At 36.7% G+C, this 9,434-nt stretch overlaps 1 non-coding gene across 1 annotated transcript; it reads left to right on the top strand.

Annotated features, from left to right (window-relative positions):
• Window positions 1-6,672: 6,672 nt before the first annotated feature.
• On the top strand, window positions 6,673-6,779 carry LOC124886937. The gene has a single exon (XR_007044333.1). It is a non-coding gene; the product is annotated as a small nucleolar RNA R71 (small nucleolar RNA).
• Window positions 6,780-9,434: the final 2,655 nt, after the last annotated feature.

The following is a 9,434-nucleotide window of genomic DNA, read 5'->3' as shown; positions in this document are numbered from 1 at the left end:
ATGCACACTTTACAAACATATCAAATTACACAAAAAGAAACCAATAAAAGAACTTTAGCTATGATTAAAACAACACTTTGTGGTTTGCCTCCCACTGGAAACTAATTTAATATTATGGCACAACACAGTCATCTCGATTACTCAGACTTCATCGTGATAGATAGTGGATATGCACTTTGTCGAGTCCATTGAACAAATATACAACTTCAGTCATTTCCCATCACTTTGAATACACTTCCATATTTGTTTGCAAGTTCAACCACTCCAGAAGAGTAGACTTTATTAACTTGAAATGCGCCTGACCATTTTGATTTAAGCTTACCTGGGAACAGCTTCAGCCTGGATTTTAAGAGAATCACCCAATCACCTTTTTGAAAATCTCTTTTTGCAATTCTCTGATCATGGTACTTCTTCATCTTCTCCTTGTATAGATCAGCTCTTTCATTCTCCCTGAGATGGAAATCATCCATCTTATTTAGCTGCCCCAATCTTCATTGAGCTACCTTATTCTAGTTCAAATTCAGCCTCCTAAGTACCTACAATGCCTTATGCTCTAGTTCAATTAGTGAATGACATCCCTTGACATAAACCTTCTGGTACAGTAACATGCTGATTGGTGTCTTGAAAGTTGTTCTGTATGCCCATAAGGCATCATCAAACTTCCTACACCAGTCTTGTCTGCTAGCATTCACTATTTTAGCAAGTATGGCTTTGATCCCTCTATTCAAAATATCCACTTGCCCACTAGTTTATGGGTGGTATGGAGTCGGTAATTTATGTTTCTTAACACCATACTTTGATAGGGCAGCTTGAAACACACGATTGCAAAAGTGAGATCCACCATCGCTTATAATGGTGCATGACACCCTGAATCTAGAGAAAATGTTCCTTTTTAGGAACGTAACTACTATCTTCCCTTTGTTGTCAGCCAAAGCGATGGATTCAACCCATTTTGATACATAATCAATAGCAACTAGAATGTATTTCATCCCATATGAGTTCACAGAGACGCCCATAAAGTTGATGCCCCATACGTCGAATGATTCTACCTCTATCATTTCTGTCAAAGGCATTTCATGGCGCTTGGAGATTGACCCCTGGCTCTGACATTGGTCACATCTTCTCAAAAACTCATAAGAATCTTTGAATAATGTTGGACAATATAGCTGCTTTGTAGCACTTTTCTAGAAGTACGGTCACAGGCATGATAGCCTCTAATTGGGGAAGCATGACATGCTTCTAATATACTCAACATATCTACTTCTGAAACACATCTCCTTATGATATTGTTAGCATATTGCCAAAATAGATACAGCTTGTCCCAGAAATAATGTTTCACATCATGAAGAAATTTCTTTCTTTGATGAAAATAAGGATTTTTTAGAATCACCTCACTCACCATATAGTTTGTGAAATCAGCGTGCCAAGGTATTTTATCCATAACAGCAACCAAGATTTCCTCATTTAGAACACATCATTGATCTCAATTTCATATCTAACTACTTTCTCACTTTCCAGCCTATACAGATGATCCACAACTTGGTTTTATCAATCCTTCCTATCTTTGACTTCAAAGTCAAATTCTAGAAGCAGCAACACCCATCTAATTAACCCTGGTTTTTCATTCTTCTTCGCCATCAAATATCTCAAGGCTGCATGGTCATTGTGCACCACCACCTTGGTTCCTAGCAAATAGGCCCGTAACTTCTCAAAAGTATAGACTACTACAAGAAGTTCTTGTTCTGTCACAGTATAATTCTTTTGAGCCCTATTTAGAGCCTTTCTTGCATAATATATTTGATGGAACAACTTTTTTTTCTTTTGGCCAAGAATAGCTCCAAGTGCCACTCCACTGGTATCACACATAATCTCGAATGACTTCGTCCTATCAGGAGCAATAGTAACAGGAGCCTCCATTAGTTTCATCTTAAGTCATTCAAAAGTCCTATTGCAGTCATCATAAAAAATGAACTTAGCCTCCTTCTCCAAAAGTTTGCAAAGCTAGTTTGAAATTTTTGAGAAGTCCTTTATGAATCTGCGATAGAACCTGCATGACAGAGAAAGCTACGTACCCCTTTGACTGAAATAGGGGGAGGTAGTTTCTCAATCACTTCAACCTTTGACTTATCTACCTCAATAGAAACCTCCAAGGTGTCTTCAACCATATAAAAAAATATTAACATTATACACCGCTAAAAAGTGGTGGGTTCGTAACACAAATTGAAAGGCATCTACTTAAAAGCAAATGTACCATATGGGCACATGAATGTCGTCTTTTCCTGATCTTCAGGATCTATATAAATCTTGTTGTAACTAGAGTACACGTCTAATAAATAGTACCAACCCCTTCCCGATAGTTTATCAAGCATTTAATCCATGAAAGGCATTGGGAAGTGGTCTTTCAGTGTCGACGAGTTGAGTTTTCTGTAATCCATACACACCCTTCACTCAGTAATAGGCCTGAGTGGGATCAACACATTTTTTTCATTAGCCACAACTGTCATGCCCCCTTTCTTGGGCACGAACTGAATGGGACTCACCTACTTACTGTCTAAAGTGGGGTATACCACCCATGTATCTAGCTATTTGATGATTTCCTTCTTCACCTCCTCTTGCATAGGTGGGTTTAGATGATACTGGTGCTTAATAGTCAGGACACAATCCTCCTCTAGCTAAATATTATATGTATATATACCAGGAGAAATATTGATGATATTTATAATTGTCTAACCAATAACCCTCTTATATCTATTAAGAATAGAAGTGAGGTCTTCCACCTGTTGTTCACCCAGTTCGTCCGCAATAATAATAGGTAGTGTATTCCTACTTCCTAGAAACAGACACCTCAAATGAATGAGCAATTCTTTCATCTCCAAGGTAGGTGGCTTTTCTATAGAAGTCTTAGTAGGTGGACTTAGATGATTTTTCAAGTCCACATCCAACTTCTTGGGTGCATATGAATAAAACCCTATGCCCGTTAAGGCACACACCATCTCCTCATAATCTTCTATACCATCATGATTAAAATTCAATAATATAGCGGCTAAAGTCTCCATAGAAAATTTTTCTTCTATAGGCACTTCCTGCTCCTCCTTATAACGGACATCCACAATAGAGAATACGCTCATATCTTTATGTTATTTCATGGACTGGCATACATCGAATTGAACTACCCCATTATTTAGCTTGAATAGTATCTCATTTGCCCTTAAATCAATAAGTACACTCTTGGTTGCGAGGAAAGGTCGACCCAAGATTATGGGCACCTCAAAATCCACCTCACAATCAAGAATGACCAAATTAGCTAGAAATATGAAATTGGCCACCTTTACTAATGCGTCATATAAAATCCCCACATGCCACTTCACAGACCTGTCCACCATAACTAGCTTCATGTTTATGGGAGTAGGATCCCCCAAACCCAATTTCTTATACACAACAAGAGATATCAAGTTTATACTATCTCTAAATCACATAGAACTTTTACAAAATCAAGAGACCCAATAGTGCACGGGATGGTAAATGCTCTAAGGTATGCCTTCTTCCATACCAAAGACCTAATAAAGCTAGCACCACAATAATGGAGATTGTCCATCCGCTCATAGCTAACCGTCCGCTTCTTTGTGACGAGGTCTTTCATGAACTTTGCAAACTCGGGCATTTGTTCCAATGCATCCACCAATGGAAAATTGATCGTCAACATCTTAAGCATGGCTATAAATTTTCCAAACTTTGTGTCATCGGCCTTCTTCTTCAAACGATGGGGAAATGGTGGAGGTGGTTTTGGTAGAGAAGTCACAACTACTTCCTTTTCCTTTTCTTCGCCTTTTTCCAATCCGTCAACCAACTGATAATTAGAAGTAACATCAATGTTATCCTGCTTCTCAGAATCTATAGGATTACTTTATTCAAGACTGACATCTTCTTCAAGATTGACACTTTATGGCCTAACACAATTCCTTCCTTAACCATAAAATGGCATTTTTCCCAATTCAACACCAAGTTTGTTTCTTCGCAATGAGCTACAACTTTGTCGAGATTTTGTAAACATATTTTAAATGAATTCCCATACACAGAGAAATCATCCATGAATACCTCTACAAATTCCTCCACCATGTCTGAGAATATCCCCATCATGCATCTTTGAAATATAATAGGTGCTTTGCATAATCCGAAGGGAATGCATCTGAAAGCATACATACTGTATGGGCAAGTGAATGTGGTCTTTTCTTGGTCTTCTGATGCTATGCTTATCTTATTATAGCTAGAGTACCTATCCAAAAAACAATAATACTCTTGACCTACCAATCTATCCAGTATTTGGTCAATGAAAAGAATTGGGTAGTGATCTTTATGAGTTACTTTATTCAACATCCGATAATCTGTACATATTCTCCATCTGGTAACTGTACATGTGGGAACCAACTCGTTATCATCATTTGTCACTACTGTCATTCCTCTCTTTTTTGATACACAGTGCATCGGACTAACCTATTTGCTATCAGAAATTAGGTAGACAATACCACTGTCTAACTACTTGATCACCTCTTTTCGATATTCCTCCTTCATTAAAGGATTCAACCTCCTTTGTTGTTGCACTCTAGGTCTGTACACTTCTTCCATGTAAATATTATGCATGCAAAATATTGGATTAATTCCTATAATGTGAGACATCTACCAGCCAATCACTTTCCTTCTCCTTTTGAGAACTACTACAACTTTCTTTACCTATACATTGGATAATCCTGCAGACAAAATAATAGGCAAGGTATCTTGATTACCAAGAAAAACATATTATAAGTGAGGAGAAAGAACCTTAAGCTCCAAGTTAGGAGATTCTTCAACTGAAGGCCTGGGTGGTGGACTAATTGGTTTATTCAAAGACTCGATCACCATTTTATTTATCTTTATTACAGCCAAATTCATAATTTGGACCAATTCCAATACTTTTAAATCCCCATGCAGATTATAATCCATCAAAGCTCGCTCTAATGGATAATTAGTCAAGAGAAATTGCCAATCCAAAGTAAGATCAATAACCGATATTAAGGACAACTCCATATAGATGACTGGCAATTTCAATGCTCTGTACACATCAAAAACCTCAACTTTATCATGTGCTTGCATTTTTATTTTTCCAGCTGCCACGTCAATGAGTGACTGTCGTATTGTTAAAAATGGCCATCCCAAAATAAATGGAACAATTAGATTGGCCTCAAATTAAAGAATCACAAAATCCACAGGAAAAATTAAAGATCCCACTTGCACCAGTACATCTTCAATAATACCACCTGGTCTAGCAAGTGACCTGTCTACCAACTGCAACATAATAGACGTGGGTTTGGGGCTTCCAAAATCCATCTTCCAATACTATGACTTGGGCATGAGATTTATGCTATCCCCCAAGTCACACAATCCACGTGTATAAATAGTCTGACCAAGGGTAATCTGCAATGAGAAACTCCCCGGATCCTTCAATTTCATGGGCAGTTTATTTTGAATTTTTGATATGCATTATTGAGTAAGTACAACTATAGCATATTCGGTGAACCGATTCTTATTATCAACAATATCCTTTAAGTATTTCACATATTTTGGCACACTCTATAGAATGTCAACAAGAGGAAAGTTTAATTAAACTTGCTTCAAAAAATCTAGAAATTTCTTAAAACTTCCTTTCTCTTGATGCTTTCTTGCCCTTTGAGTAAAGGGCAAGGGAATAGTCTTCTTTTCGACATAAATCTCTTCACTATCCTCTTTTTCTTTTCTTTTACATTTTCCTTTTCTTTCAAACTATCATCAGTAACCAAAGGATTATCCTGCTCCTTCACCATCTACTTCGTTTATAGCTCACTCCTCATTGGAACTACATTCACTTGTTTAGGATTAGCCTCAGTGTCACTAGGCAATGCTCCTTATGGATTTGTATTCTGTGATCTCGTGATTTGACCTAACTGTATCTCTAGATTTCTTGTGAGTAATTGTTGACTCTTCAATTAATCTGCAAACTTTGCCTATTGAGCCTTCATGTCTACTGCAAACTGTGCTTGTTGATCCATTAACTGCTTAAGAATCTCCTTTATATTACAATTCAAGGCAGTCGCCTGATTATTCTGAACCAGCTGTGGATTTGGTTGCACTGGTCCCTTATACTGATTTGTATTCTATGCCTGATTCTCACCCCATAAGAAATTAGGGTGGTTCCTCCAATTTGGATTATATGTATTGCAAAAATTCTGTTGACCCTGACGATTTGCATTCCCCACGTAGTTGACTAAATTTGGACTAATGAAACATGTATCTACTTTATGCTCACTACTTTCACAAACTTCATACCATGCATATACCTATTGAACTACATTTGCTATGGTTGTTGGTTGTGTTGTACCTAACTTTAAGTTGTTAAGCTGAATAGTCATATGGTTCTGCATTGCTTTAATTTATGCTTGTAAGGCAGTGAATTGATCAACCTCCAAAACCCCTACAACTTTCTTAGGAGCATTCCTTAAGTCTGCATGCCAATCAGGATTTCCTTGTGTAATTCGATTCAGCAAGGTATACAATTCTTTATATGTTTTTTCCAAAGCTTTACCCCCTGCTGCTGAATCCAAGCGAATCTTTGTATTAGACTCAAGTCCTTCTATAAATGTATGCACCAAAACATCATTTGATTGATGGTGATGAGGACAACTTCTTAGTGTACCCTTGAATCTCTCCCAAGCTTGGTAGAGATTTTCTCCATCTTTCTGTATGAAACTTAATATCTCACTCCTCAATCGATCATTTTTCTGAGATGGAAAAAATTGAATGAGAAACCTTCAAGAACATTCTTCCTATGTAGTGATGGATTGGTGTGGTTGAGCAAGTAGCCATCTCTTTACTTCCCCCAGTAGAGAAAATGGAAAGAGTGTCAATCTGATATAATCAGCATTCATATCTTCAGGAATATATGTGTTGCTTATCTCTAGGAAGATTTGTAAGTGCTATTGTAGATCTTCGTATGAAAGTCCCTGAAATTCTCCCATAGATCTCAATAATTGCACCATATTTTGTTTCAATTCCCATCAACCTCCTTGTTTAGGCTTTAGAATACTATTAGTCACTAGGTGCGTAAGTTGGATTGCCACTTCTCGAATACATCTTGCGACTGGTTGAATAGGAACAGATGGAGCTTGAACATTTCCAATATTTGGATTAGCAACTATAGGATTGCGTATTTTATCCATTGATCCCTGTTGAGTGTAGTATTTACCTCTTTGTCTCTAATGAAAAATCACTTCTGGTTCTGCAAAGGGCTCTACTAACTCTTTGTCTCTAGCCAATCCAATGGTCAACTAAACCTGCAAAAATTCAGTCGCTAAGATCAAGTTGTTAACGCTTAAACTTTTGATCAAAAACCAAAAATCAAAGCAATTTACTAATTCTATTTGATCCCCGGCAACGGCGCCAAAAACTTGTTGCGTCACTATGTACACGCAAGTGTACGTGATCATGCAAGTAATATAATGACTTACAAAGTCAGATATCATTCCTTCGAGGATCAATAAACTAAAAATTTATTAAATCTTTAGTTTAAGACAATTTAGTGTTACGTGTTTGATTGTATCAAGATCAATATGATTCTGTAAATAAAATGTAAATTACTAAACATAAATAATTAATGAGGACTAAAGCAAAGTAAGCAACAGTTCTAATCAATAATGAAGACAATTCCAGAGTTGAGGTATTTGAACAATAATATAATTCTCTATTCTTTTCACAGTCTATTTGGTCATCGGGTTGATGGTTCGCAAGGGTTATGCCACGATCTTGGTCTCCCGACCTAAAATCTTCTATCTATTGAATGGTGTAACTATAAATCCCGCAGAGTTTCAACAAATCTTCTAGATTCATGAAGTTATCTTACTGTAAGTGAACCAAGCAAGGCTTCTAGGTATATCCCTATCCTAGATGCTAATTCAAATCCTTTATTTTATAAAAGAATAAGAACCGTGCCCCCTAATTTCTTCATTCTATCCTATGATTCTCCTCCCAGATTCGCATAGAAATATAAATTTATTCTAATGGTGGCCAATCATTAAAATAGTAAGCTCAAGAAATTAAGAACAACCCATATGATAATCCAAAAAGAAACTAGGAATAAGAATATTAAATAGGACTCATGTTCTTAGCCTCAACCCCAGAAATAGGGTGTTTAGCTACTCATGTTTGAATTCATCATCCAAAATAACTAACAAATCATACCCAAATTAATTCTTCGAATAAAGTAATTTTAAAGAATGTTTAAGAACCCTAAAAGAGAGAAATTTCTGTTTTTCTGCCACTCCTCTGTTTGAAAAGTCCTGACTATATTATCTTGAATTTTTCCTTTTATAGCTGGGACAAAACACTTTAAATATTTCCGATTTATCCACCTGGCGCATCATACCATGACTTTGATTGCTATTTTCCCTTAAAATCTAGGAAATTGTGGACCTTAAGTGTTCCCCAACAATTATAAAATACACCCTTACCGTGATGCGCCACTATCGCGGTGAGCCACTGGATTGGGACAATTACAGAATAATTATCCTCCACAATGCGCTAAACCTTCAGGTCACTAAATCTGATAAACAAAACTTCTCTATGATGTGGTGCTTTCGTAAACCTTCTCTAGAATTTGACCATTGCTATTTTGTTTATCATCGCGACGTGGAGAGTCTTCAACTGAACCATCCAGCTTCCCTTTTTCAGCATAATTTCAGTCCCTTGCATTCCTTCACTACTTCCATATCCTTGTTGTATCCAATTATGCACAATTCTTTATGATTTTGATCCTGAAAGTACTAATCATATCCATTAACCACAACTTGGAATAAAAACTAAATTATACTTAAGAATTCATACAAAAGTTCTTGAACTAAGTTCAAATCTGGGTGCATATTGGTACTTTCAGCATATAAATATGCCCAAGATCAGTTTGACTCATTCGGACAATGTATGATTTTAAGTTGAGAGTGGGGCAACTTGCGGGTCTTGATGTCTTCTAAGGGTTTTTGTTGTTGTGCCTCTTTTCCCTGAAGTCCTATTTAGGCATACTATGTTTTGTTTTGTGATGTTTTATGGTTAACTAGGAGGAAAAAAAGTATCTAGGGCAGTTGACATATTTTTGTTGATTTTCTAGATAAATGATAAATACCTTTATAATTGTCTATTTTTTTAACTGTGTGACATATATATATATATGCAACTATTGTGAATCTTTTTATTGTATAATTATTAGGGACATGATAATCATTGCAAACTTCTGCATGAATCGGATAGGTGGTAGCTTGCCATATAGGCTTTGTGCTATGTGTGTGAGATGCTACTTAGTTCCCTTTGTGTGTTAAATCCAGAACTTTCCCGGTTAGTCTTGCTATGTTGTAGGCTAGTGGTTGGGAAAGGATCATAAG

Source organism: Capsicum annuum, chromosome 8 (assembly GCF_002878395.1).
Source record: "Capsicum annuum cultivar UCD-10X-F1 chromosome 8, UCD10Xv1.1, whole genome shotgun sequence".
Lineage (NCBI taxonomy): Eukaryota > Viridiplantae > Streptophyta > Magnoliopsida > Solanales > Solanaceae > Capsicum > Capsicum annuum.
Note: the sequence above shows the minus strand (reverse complement) of the source record. Positions and strands in the feature narration are given on the sequence as shown.